The 10,687-nt window shown below is 40.3% G+C and overlaps 1 long non-coding RNA gene across 1 annotated transcript; it reads right to left on the minus strand.

Annotated features, from left to right (window-relative positions):
* Positions 1-4,589: 4,589 nt before the first annotated feature.
* On the minus strand, positions 4,590-9,324 carry LOC134475151 (uncharacterized). Its single transcript, XR_010046128.1, has 2 exons — positions 8,784-9,324; positions 4,590-6,049 (listed from the first exon to the last, which is right to left on the minus strand). It is a non-coding gene; the product is annotated as an uncharacterized LOC134475151 (long non-coding RNA).
* Positions 9,325-10,687: the final 1,363 nt, after the last annotated feature.

Raw genomic sequence — 10,687 nt, forward strand, 5'->3', positions numbered from 1 at the left:
GTTGCAATTATTTGTATGACTCCATGACTCAATAGGTGACCAGAAAAAGAAATGAAGACATCAAATTATTTTTTTTTTTGGTCTTTTTTGTTTTTATCGGTACCAGGGATCAAACTCACGACTGCCTGCTTGCAAGGCAGGCGCTTATGCCTCTGAGCTAAATCCCCAGCCCCTATCAATTGTTTAAGTAGGGACATTCATCTTTTTAAAAATGAGTGTAGTTAACATGCCATAAAATATTCATTCTTTTAAAATGTACAGTTCATTTGGTGTATTTACAGAGCTGTAGAACCTTTATTCTACTAATTACAGAACATTTTCATCATTCTGCAAAGAAATGCCCCACTTGTTAGTAGTTATTCCCCATTTTCCCTTCTCCAGATCCCGTCAATCATTAAATTTTCTGTTTCTATGAATTTCCCATAAACACAGAATCAAGGAAAAAAAGAATTTAATGTCAATCCTGTGCACACATTTTTCTATCCTATATATTACAACATTAATTATTCCTTACTGCTGTCAGACAAGTACTTTTATTATCATCCTCTCTTTACAGGCAAAGAAACTGAAGAATAGAGAGTTTAATAGCTTTCCTGAGGTCATACAGTTAATGAAGAGCAAAAACTGGAACAGAGAGTTCTCAAATTTAGGAGTCACTTGCAAGGTACCATACAGTTCTACCAGCCTGCTCCTCTAAGCGCACCCTATGGAATTATGACACACACCTCCTGGTGGGTGGTTTTTTTTGAAACAGGGTCTCACTTTTCAGTACAGGCTGGCCTTAAACTTACTATGTAGTCCAGACTGGCTTCATACTCACAGTGATCCTGCCTCAGCCTTCCAAGTACTGGGATTACTGGAACACACCACTATGCTGGACTCCGATGAAGCTTTAGAAGTAGGTGATTTTATTTCACACGATGGATCATAAAAGAAACTTTTGACTTAATTTAGACAAACAGAAGTAGATTTGGTGGCTCTAGACTCATTTCATTACTTATATTAAATGTTTTGAAGTGAAACTGATAAATATGCTATTTTTAAAAACCTAGAGCTAGGGCCTAAAATAAATAAAAGTCCTTTGTCTTGGTTTTTAAATCTCTGGCCCCTTTGTAAAGTTCAAAACTTATAACTTTGGTTGTTATTTCCATACATCCCTAAATTATATGCTGTGTGCTCAGGGAACCCTAGGTGGCTGGGCCCAGGTTATTCACCAAGGCCTTCTGTTTGCTTGTGAGTCAGCATATGTTATGTAGCTTACATATGCTCAGTAAATATGTGAGCAAGTAGTCTATGTTATATTACTTTGTGAAATATGTTGATTTTGTGTGATATCATCTATAGGGAGTAGAACTTTGCAGTGTTGCTCCCTGGGTTGCTGAGATGGTAAATATACATCAGACATTCCTACATGCCTGCTGAATCTGAACTCCTAAGGCTGCTTTAATCTCAAGTGAATTTGCTGGCCTGGCCTGGTGGCAGAGAATATGCTTATACCAACCTTTTTGATGGATAGATCAACATTAGACGTTATCTGTTGACTTCCTGCTATGACTGTTGTGAATTTAATTTTTCTTCTATAACTATATTCTTCTTGCCTCGACAATATGTTTCACTGACTTTTTAATCTTCTGTTGCCTAATCCTGAAATTTTAAATGAACTCCTTTGTGGCCTATTTTAGAGATTGCCCAAATTTCTACTCTGCTAGTACTTACTCCTTCTTGAACAATAATGATGAAATCTGCCTTCTTTTGTTAGAGTTTGATCATAAAAGTTGAAAATCAATAAAATTATTTCTATTATTGTATTTAAATGTTTTTAATTGACAGGCAAGTAGTATACATTTATCTCCTTGTACAACATTTTTCTCTGTGGTTTCAAATGGCCTTCCTTTTTCTTTCTGAATAAAGAAATTCTTTCATTTTTCTTTCAGTGCTGGTAATGGAATCCAGAGCCTCAAGCATGGTAGCCAAGTGCTCACCTCTAATCTATAACCATAGCCCATGAATTTCTCTTTTAAAACCGTTAGATAAATACCATTCTGTGTTTTTTTCTCCCATTTCTCTTCTTGATTGGACTATGGATTTCTATTTCTTTATTTTTCTAGAGAATGTATTTAAGTAACTAAGAAAGGGTACAATTGGAGTAAATTTCCAAATCTTTGCATATTTGAAATGTTTGTGATCAGCCTTCAACCTAATTGATAGCTGGGTTTGAAACATTTTCTGTTTGAATTTTGTTGCTTATAAGAAAAATGAGGCTTGCCTGGATCCCACTCATTTGATGGTGACATCTCTGTGTGTGTGTGTGTGTGTGTGTGTGTGTGTGTGTGTGAGAGAGAGAGAGAGAGAGAGAGAGAGAGAGAGAGAGGGCAAGAGAGAGACTATGTCTACAAGCTTTGAGGGTTTATCTTTGTACTCCCCTATTAATGTATGTAGGTTTTAATTTTCTATTTTATTCTACTTTACTCATTCATAGTGCTCTGCACCCAACAAATTTTTTTCAAAAAAAATTAAAGACAAGTTTTTGCTATGCAGTTCAGGATGGCCTTAAACTCACTTTGTAGCCAGACTGGCCTCAAACTCACAGTGATCCTCCTGCTTCAATCTCCTGAGTGCTGGGATTATAGGTGTGTGCCACTATGCCTAGCAAACCTTTTCAACTTGAAGGCAGCTTTTTCCTTCATTTAGCTTTTTCTCTTATTTTGCTATTCTTTGTTTCTGAAATATTCTTCAGTTGGTTTGTTTTTGTAGGAAGTATTCCTTAACTTTTCTATTTTTTATTTAACATCTTTTGGTCCAGTATTTTGCAAGATTTTCTTATTCTATACCCCAAGATTGTGTGTGTGTGTGTGTGTGTGTGTGTGTGTGTGTGTGTGTGTGTGTGTGTGGTGGGGAAGGGTAATAGGGATGGAATCTAGACGTTTTGCAAGAGTGTAACTGCTCCATCACTGAGCTCTTTCCCAGGCTGATACTGGGTCCTATTTTGGCAGTTGTATTTTTAAGTTCCAAGAATGAGATTTGTTCTCTAGCTTGTCCTTTTCTATAGTATCTTGATCATGTTTTAGAAATATAACGTGCAATAGTCACCTACAGCTTCCATAGCCACATCCCACAGGTGGATGCAGAGGCCAGAGAAACATTATCCTCTATAGATCTCAGGGATTCAAAGTCATTGGCAGGACAGGCTTTCCTTGGCTTGCAGAGGGCCATCATGTCTCTCTGTGTTAATAACATCTTCCCTTTGTATAATCTCTTCTCATAAAGACACCAGAAAAATTGGATAGGAGCTCATCTTAATGACCCTTTGTAATTTAATTCTCTTTAAAGATTCTGCCTCTACATACTATTTCCTTCTTGGGTAGGTGTTACAAATTTAACATATGAGTCTGTAGGGTACTTAAAATTCACCTGCACCACACTGTGTCAACTCAGTTTCCCTGCATGTTTTATATTCTGCCTGCCTGCCTATCTATCTATCTATCTATCTATCTATCTATCTATCTATCTATTGATCGATCGATCGATCTATCTACCTATCTGTCTGTCTATCTACTTATCTATTGTGCTGAGGATCACCTTGAGCCTCCTTTATTCTGAGCACTCACTCTTTTGCTGAGTACACTCTCAGCTTCTTTATATGTATTATTTTATTTTATTATTATTATTTTTCCAACACTGGAGATTTATCCCGGGGCCTTCACACTCAAGCTATGATCCCAGCCTTTTTCCTTATTTTTTGTTTTGGGACAAGGTCTTGCTAAATCACTAAGTTTTCCAGGCTGAGTTTGGACTTGCAAGCTCCCTTCCTCAGTCTCCCAGAGTGCTGGGGCTGCTTAACTAATGGAATTTCTGACTTTTAGAGTCAACTTTTATAACTTTTTATAATTGCCTGGACATAAAAACCAGAAAGTATTACGTTATCCAAATGTTTAAGTTCAACTGTGTTTGAGGAAATTACCAAGACCTAGGATTTTCAGTGCTAAAATCAACCTAGCCTTGGAAAAACCGGGATGAATTACTCACCAGTGTATATTAGAGGCACAAATAAATTAAGGGGATTAGGCCTAATTCTAATTCTCCAGTTGTTTTCTAATTTATTTTATATCCTATGCAATAACTTATGTATACATTACATATGAATATATATATATATACATATATATATCTAGCCTTTAAATTTTTCTTTAGTTAAATTATCTTTAAAATGAAGAGAAAAACACACAGTGTGCTCACAGGATTGTTGAATAGCTTAATTAATGGTTACGTATTATTTTGGGATCCTTTGATAGAAGTACTGAGTGCAAAGATTTCTAACAATATCCATATTTTATTAGTGGGATACAGCAGGATTAAAGCACCCTCTGACTGAGCATACAGAGATTACCTTAGCATTACTCAGATGTAATAGTCTCCACATGGATGCACTATTTACATAATATGGAAGTAGTTAACAACAAATTGGTCTTTTAAAAAATATATTAAAGAAGGACTGTAAGTAGTACAGAGCATTTGGACCCAAAGAACAAAATGCAAAGGCAAAAAAGGAGGTAGTTCCATGAATTTGAAATAAATGGAGACTTCTGGAATTTTTTTCAAGTGCATTTTAAAAAATTTTATTTAAAGAAACAACAAAAGAGAAAAAGGGTAGAAGTAATACAGAATTTCAAAGAAAAAATAAACCGTAAGAAATCACTAGTTGATAGTTAGATGTTTCCTCTTACAAATAGTTGTTCAAGTTACAAAAGTGAAGCATACAAAGTGGACATTCAAACAGTGAGACTGCAAACAATTCTGTTCCACTATCCAACAAAAACTTAGTAATATGGTTAACAATCCTGTACACTTAAACATACATGCAGTTATCCATATCTTCATGTCTGTTAAGATTAAACAAACAAAAGCAAGCTAAAATCACTCCGAACAAAGAATAATAGTATTGCTGGACTTTACATCATGATACTATGTGATCAGCACTGGGTACTGTTGATCCGGCCTGCAGATCAACAAGTTCAGAACTCCTTGAGGGGAAACGGGGATTAAATAAAAGACATAGGGGAGACAAAAAGAGACGAAGGCAAGTTGATGTTAACCCAATCAAGCCTCCGGTTTATTCAGAAAAATAATCACACCTTTTATAGGCTAAGGGCGGGAGCTGGGACAGGAAAAGGTTAAACAGATGAATACAACAGGGTTACCATCACATCCGGATAAGTGATGTAAGCAGAAGAGGATTATGGTTAATGTAGGCAGACGCAGTGCCCATAGGAGAGAGAGAGAGACATCTAGGCAGCAATGCCTGTCACTCGGTTCCCTACATCTCCTCCCTTTTTATATTATTTAATTAAGAGTATGGCAGGCCCTGTGAGGACAGCGTCTGTCTTAGGTCAAGGACCTCATTGCATGAACCCAACCAGGCCTTACCTGTCATGGGCTTGCAGAACAGCAGTTGGTCCTGTGCCTGTCTTAGGTGGCCGTTGGAATTAACATGCATGTCCTAGTTGCCCGTCTCTGACTGCCTGTCCATTGCCCCAGGGCAGTCAGGCCGCATCATCATATGGGCCACTCGTGGGAATTCCTTCCCTGTAGGTTTGTTGATCTGCCAACTCCAGCTGATGATAGTGTACCTGAATGGGCTTTGCCATAAATGCGTCTATCCGGTTAATAATGAACATCATAATCCTCTGAAAAATACAAGACTCACAGAAATGAGAAACAATAGGTCAGCTAGGGGACCCAAAAGGGGGACTAGGTAAGGGAAAAACTCCCCCCCCAAAATCAAGGAGAAGGGGTTGACAGCCATTTGTTGGTGTCTCTGTATGAAGTCATTCTCCTGTGTCTTGGAGCATGCCTTGAATAACACTGGATGCAGTCTATTTGGCTGGCGTATGTTCCTCCAGACCGAGAAGAGCCTCTTCCGCAGTCATGGGGTTCCGTGCATGGCTGTCAGCAGTTGCAGTCTGTTTGGCAGGGGTCAAAATCCACCATGGGTGTGGTGTGGCTCAAGAAGGCTGGTTAAGCAGCATAAGGCTCCAGGGAGATGTGTCACCTGTAAGAGAACACAGGGGATTGTGCCTCAGGAAATAACATTATTCCTGGGTGTTACATGGGGTCTTTGAAGAACTGTCTACTTGCTTTACGAGGCGTTCAGGTAGCCATCTAGCTTCTCTATCTTGTTGAGAGTAAACACACACTGAACCTCGTCCCCAGATAAGGACTGGATCAGGGCCATTCCACACATTGGTTAGTGGGTCTCTCCATAAAACAGATGCAAACCGTGTTTGAGTCTGAGTATGCCAAAACCGAGATGCTGCGGAGCAGCCTGAAGCATCCAGGGTCAGAAAATTTAAAATAAAAAGAGCATGTGAAAGGACATTTCTAGGGGACCCCTGGGTGGGGTACCATGTCTCCCTTTTTATTTTATCTATGGTGAATTTAAGAGAACGATGCGCACGTTCAACAATGCCTTGTCCCTGAGGATTATAAGGTATACCTGTAGTGTGGAGGATATTAAGACTTTTACAAAATTGAGCAAAGGAGGTGCTGGTATAGCCAGGGCCATTATCGGTCTTGAGCTGTTGAGGACATCCCAGAACTGAGAAGGCTGACAGCATATGGGCTATAATGTGTTTAGCAGCTTCTCCAGTCTGGAGAGTGGCAAAAATGAAGCCACTATAAGTGTCAATAATGACATGTACATATTTTAGATTGCCAAACTCATTGAAATGGGTAACATCCATTTGCCATAAGGCGTTAGGAATTAAACCTCTAGGGTTGACTCCTAGGTGTTGAACAGGTGAGTGGATAGCACAAGATGGACAATTTTTTACAATTTGTCTGGCTTGCTCACGGGTAATTTTGTAGAGAAGGCGGAGGGTGTGAGCATTGAGGTGATGTAGCTGGTGGGCTTGTTGGGCCTCAGACACCTTGGAGTCCTGAGCCATAAAAACCTGTGCTCGTACAGCAACATCAGCCCAATGATTTCCTTGGGCAAGAGGCCCTGGGAGGTTGGAATGAGCTCGCAGATAACCGATAAAGAACTTATGACGCCGAAGCCATATGAAGCATTGTAATTGTTTGAACAGATTTGCAGCTGGGGAAGCATGACATATAGTAGCAACAGTCTCTAATAATGGAACAGACTGGGCAAGATAAGCACTGTCAGTATACAAATTAAATGGTTGGTCAGAGTAAGCAGCAAAAGCTGCAAGAATAGCTTCTAACTCTGCTAATTGTGCAGAGGAAGTATCTGCCTGGAGGTTAGAAACATTGTCTTGAGATACATAAGCAGCCCTTCCGGAGGATGAGCCATCAGTGAATAAAACCAGGGCACCTGGAAGGGGTTGTGAAGCTGTGACTTTAGGGAATATAAATGAGTGACGATTAGCAAAGTCAACTAGCTTATTTGGAGGGTAATGATTGTCAATAGTCCCTGAATAGGAAGCTAAGGCAATAGGCCACACTTCAGTACTCTGAAGTAGCCAATCTATTTGGTCTTTTGTAAAAGGTTGAATGATAATATCTGGTTCTTTGCCAAAGTAACATTTTCCCTGCTTTCTACCCTGGATTATTAGGTCTGAGACAGCTTGTAAATAAGGCAAAAGTGTTCTTTTTGGAGAGACTGGTAAATGGACCCACATGAGGGGAGCTTGTTGCCAGAACACTGCTGTAGGGCAAAGCTTTGTATTAAAAATGAGAAACTGTAAAGGCTCATTGTAGTCCATAAAGGAAACAGTTTGTTGAGCAATAGCCTCTTCTACTTTACTGAGCGCTCTCCTGGCATCAGGTGTAAGCTCTCGGGGGGAAGTTGGATCTATGTCTCCCTGAAGCAGCGCATAAAGGGGCTGTAAATCATGTTTAGTTAGTTTTAAAAATGGTATGAGCCAATTAATATCTCCCAATAGTTTTTGGAAGTAATGAAGTGTAAAGAAATAGAGAAAAAGCAATCTTTAAGATCTATGACAATTTTAAAAAACCCTAAAGGAATGGCACTGGGTGAGAGGAGGCCTGGCTGTAGGGGCCCCATTAAGACCATTGTCTTATTTATCGCCCTAAGGTCTTGTAGCAGCCTCCACTTTCCTGACCTTTTCCGGATAACAAAGATAGGTGTGTTCCAAGGGGAATTACTAGGAACAATGTGGCCTGCATCTAACTGGTCCTGCACCAGCTGCCTTGCGGCTGCAAGCTTTTCAGAGTTAAGGTTGTTTCTAAAGGTTTATATGAATCCCCTATTTGCCATGGAGGCACAGGGAGTTGCGGGCTGCCATCCTGGGACCTGCTGATCATGTCAACAGGTGGAAGTGGTGGCAGATCACCATGTACAAGGACCTCTAACAGGCCATCATTCTCTGCATCTGAGAAATCAGTGGCTTCAAATTTTTCTGAGGACGGTTTTGAGGTAGATTTAAGGGAGTCGCGCAAGGCAGCCTCACCCAGTGCAACTGTCTCCTCAACCTGAGGGTCTGCATGCCTCTGGGCAAGCAGCTCAGAAATTAAATTCCAATATATAAAGGTGGTCACAGGAACCTTTTTTGGACCGAAAACTCTATAATAATCTTTTAAAACATCTCTTACTGTATTCCACCTCTTGGTATCTATAGAACCCTCTAGGGGGAACCAAGGGCAAACCTTATGAATAAACTGAAAATACTGTAATAATTCTTTTTTTTCAACCCTTATCTCTCTTGTCTTTAATGCCTTTATAAGGCCTCTGACGAACACTTCATGTTCGCTCAATACTTGACCCATGTCGGGGAAGGGAAATGGGGTTGCCGTTCACTCACCGTGACTCGGGCAGGACGTTGGGTAGTCGTCTGCGCAGGTCTCGGCACTTGATTTAATGTCCTGTTGCTTTAAGCTTTAATCCTTGATTCAGTTTACTCATTCCTCGGCCGAGGTCTCTGGTTCAATTTGCTTTCACTTTCGGTTTAAGCCGGCTGTCTCTTGAACGGCTCCCTCGTTAACTTCTCCGTGCCAGGAGCTCCCATGCTGAGCGCCACTTGATCCGGCCTGCAGATCAACAAGTTCAGAACTCCTGGAGGGGAAACAGGGATTAAATAAAAGACATAGGGGAGACAAAAAGAGACGAAGGCAAGTTGATGTTAACCCAATCAAGCCTCCGGTTTATTCAGAAAAATAATCACACCTTTTATAGGCTAAGGGCGGGAGCTGGGACAGGAAAAGGTTAAACAGATGAATACAACAGGGTTACCATCACATCCGGATAAGTGACGTAAGCAGAAGAGGATTATGGTTAATGTAGGCAGACGCAGTGCCCATAGGAGAGAGAGAGAGAGACATCTAGGCAGCAATGCCTGTCACTCAGCTCCCTACATACTGTAGTGTCTCTTTTTCTTCAAAGTAGTTGTTCATTTCATCATGCATTATAAGATCAGTTCTCATAAATTGTTTATAGGTTCTACACATGCATGAGTCTCTACATGTATTTCTATCCTTTCTATATTAAAGGGAGAAACAAAACAAAGCAAGACAAAACAAAACATATTCCTATAAACACATGAAATGAAAAAGTCATATAAAACCACAGTACAAGGTGTTCTACAATGGTTACTGTGTTGTCTGTTGTTATCTTCAGTAGAATTGTGTATATCATCAGGCATAGTATAATTGAATATAGAGTACATAACAATGTAAATAAAAACAAAACATTGTAGATAGTGTAAAACTTCAAAAGAAGGTAATAATCAAACCAGAATGGGTATTGTAGTGAATCTTGTCAACTTCAGTGTAGTTGCCTATACTCTCAGATTTGATACTATCAATCATAACAGTTTTGAATAAAATCTGTCAATACCAAACAGCAATCTAACAAACCAGGTTCAACTAAGATCAGTCACGGTAAAAATAGTATAAGTCATCAGGGCTTCAGATTAAGTTAATAGGGAATTAAGGATGATTACCATACTATATCCTGCTATTTTTGGGATAGCTGTCTGTGACCTCAGATCTAGTGCAAGTAGACAAACTGGGACAGAATATAATCTATCTAAACAGAGTGGTGTGAGTAATGTGGGTTTGAAATCCTGATACACTGCTCTCTGTAGAGGGGGGTGGAAAGAAGATGGTGGATAGATAACAGTAGCTACAGAGGCTCTCTGAGATAGCCAGTTTATATTCCATGAATGGTATGGTGTGGGGAGTCCTAAGCAGAGGGAGATATAACCTGCCAACCCAGGAATGAATGAAGCTGAGAGAAAACATCAGAAATGCAATCCTGCTGCTACAATTGGAATAGCTAATGTCTTCGTGCTGCTGCTGGAACCTGTGGCTTGAATGTCCTGTCACTGCCATGCCAGATTTGGCACAGCCAGGATAGAGATGTGAACACTCTGAGAGTGGGAATTGGTGAACTGAATTGAGAGCAGAGCTGTAGAGATGTGAACACTCTGAGAGTGGGAATTGGTGAACTGAATTGAGAGCAGAGCTGGCAGGGGACCCTGCATTGACCTGCGGTGAGTGAGAGGAACAGGGACCCTTCCACAGACAAAGAGGCTCCAATAGAGGACATTCTGGGACTGGGCAGACTGGCTGGAACAGGGTGCTTCAGTGACTTCAGTCACATATGCCCCTCTGAAGCAGGATTGGTGGGGAGCTCTTGACCTGGGTGACACCATGGACTGAGGCCCAATAGGTTAGCCCAAACAAGGTCCATGCACCTGACAGTGCA

The sequence above is a fragment of the Cavia porcellus genome, unplaced genomic scaffold (genome assembly GCF_034190915.1).
Source record: "Cavia porcellus strain 051 isolate PalLab524CR breed Dunkin Hartley unplaced genomic scaffold, mCavPor4.1 scaffold_177, whole genome shotgun sequence".
NCBI classification, from domain to species: domain Eukaryota; kingdom Metazoa; phylum Chordata; class Mammalia; order Rodentia; family Caviidae; genus Cavia; species Cavia porcellus.